General features: G+C 42.0%; 1 non-coding gene across 1 annotated transcript; it reads left to right on the top strand.

Annotated features, from left to right (window-relative positions):
- The first annotated feature begins 355 nt into the window (after positions 1-355).
- trnaa-ggc lies at positions 356-427 on the top strand. The gene has a single exon. It is a non-coding gene; the product is annotated as a tRNA-Ala (tRNA).
- The last annotated feature ends 1,724 nt before the right edge of the window (positions 428-2,151 follow it).

The following is a 2,151-nucleotide window of genomic DNA, read 5'->3' as shown; positions in this document are numbered from 1 at the left end:
ATCCATAGAATTTTACAGCACAGAAGAAGGCCATTTGTCTCATCAAGCCTCTTTGAAAGAGTAACCACTCAACGCCATTTACCTGAATTATTCCTTCCCCCACCCCCTCCTTCCCCCACATCCTCCCCCTCTCATACATCCACAAATATCTCCTTTTAGTTTATCTACTCAGTTCCCTCTTGAAACCTAATATGAATCCTGTCTCAACCCATCCGGTAGAGATTCTAAAACCCATTCTTCGGATGTGACATTAAAACGAGTCCCCGTCTGCCTTTTTCAAATGGAAGTTAAAGATCCCACAGCACTATTTGACAAGAGAAGAGAATTTCTCCCCCCCCCCCCCCATGCTGCGTGGAGTCCTGTAGCTCAGTGGTTAGAGCACTCGCCTGGCAAGCAAGTGACCTGGGTTCAATTCCCGGAAGGGCGAAACTTTCGGCAAGTTTCCTTACTCCACACGCCTAATAATAAACCCTCCAGAAAAAAACACAATAATAAATCGGTCACTTCAACCCACGGCTGTTTGTGGGACACTGCTGTGTGCAATTGGCTGCTACGTTTCGCCCACAAATATACAGTCAATTCACTTTACGGTATATTCTGCGAAGCGCTTTGAGACGTCTAGAAGACATGAAAAGTGCCATATCAAATGCAAGGATTATTATTATGTCCTGGCCAATCCGCCTGATATAATTGATCATTCTCATCATGGAAGTTAAGGTTTGTGGGACATTGCTGTGTGCAAATTGTCTACCACATTGGTCTACAAATTACAGTCACAGTAATTCCTGCGAAATGTTTTGAGACATTTCGACAATGTGGCACTATATAAATTGCAAGGATTATTATAATTATTTTCCTAACTTTGCTAATTTGCTAATTATCTTAAATTGTTGCCCGCTGGTCACTTTTATCTGGAGGATTGCTTACCAGGAGACCCTTGTCGGGTCAATTAGGAATCTTTAACGTCCCCCTAAAAGGGGCCTCAGTTTAGTGCATATTTCAACGGACATCACTGCAAGACAGCTCGGTGCCAACAATTAACATATTATCAAGCAAGCATGATAGGCCTGAGGCCCAGTGTTATTACAACAACAATTGCAATAACTTGCATTTCTTCACTGTAAAGCTCACAAAAGTCGTACTGGTCAGGACCATAACATTTAATATAACTTAGGCAAAGTATGAGTTACAGGCAAACTTGCGTAAATCATACAAAATCTGATTTAATCAATAATCTACACCATGCAGGCGTACTTCAATGCAGCCGGTAAGTGCACGTGGGTCAATGGGTCAGAACTTTATTTCATGCGATTCAATGCAGCCGGTAAGTGCAGTAGTGACGTTATGATTTAGGAGATGATTTGCTTTATAAAGTACGACTGGTGCAACAAAATCTAAGTGGGTTTTGTAGGAAACTGAACCGACTCAGATGCATTGAACTCTTAGGCGATTATATGATGTATAAAGATAAAAGACTTATGTGAGTTTTAATGTAGTGCTGCTCACGTAGAATAGTGCCTCAAACACACAATGGTCACCTACAAAATACATACTTGACTTTACGATAAAATCCTGTGAAGCTTTGAGTTGTCCTCCCAAACATGAAAGGGCAAATGTGAAGATTATTAGTTATTATTATAATAAGCATTAACATTAAAAAAAAAGTTGCCTGCAGCAGCCAATTTGCACAGAGTAACATTCCTAGAAACAGCCATGAAGTGAATGACTAATTTTTATCTGGGGGATTTTTGGCTGGGACACCGAGGGAAATTCCTTTCTCTTTTTTCAAATATTCCAATGGGATCTTTAACAATCACCATTCACCTGACCAGGCAGACAGGACTTTGGTTCAACGTCTCATTTAGAAGGTCTGTATCTCTAACAATTCAGAGCTCCTCCCACAACTGGAGCATTACCCTAAATTGTGAGATCAAAGCTTGAACCAACCTGGGGCTTGAATCCGCAGCCTTGTGGCTGTGAGGCAAGAGCAGTACCGATCGAGCCAGGCTGACACTTTAATCTCAGTGGCTTGCGGTTCTGTTCAGACTTAGGCGTGAGATTTCACAGTCGTGTTCTAAAGAGTCTGCCAGTCAGCCCAACTACGTAAAACCTGCACATGCTGAAGATCAGAGATGAATGGGGAGCTGCAGG

Source organism: Callorhinchus milii, unplaced genomic scaffold (genome assembly GCF_018977255.1).
Source record: "Callorhinchus milii isolate IMCB2004 unplaced genomic scaffold, IMCB_Cmil_1.0 Scaffold4, whole genome shotgun sequence".
Classification (NCBI taxonomy): domain Eukaryota; kingdom Metazoa; phylum Chordata; class Chondrichthyes; order Chimaeriformes; family Callorhinchidae; genus Callorhinchus; species Callorhinchus milii.
This window is presented reverse-complemented; position numbering and strand designations above follow the sequence as displayed.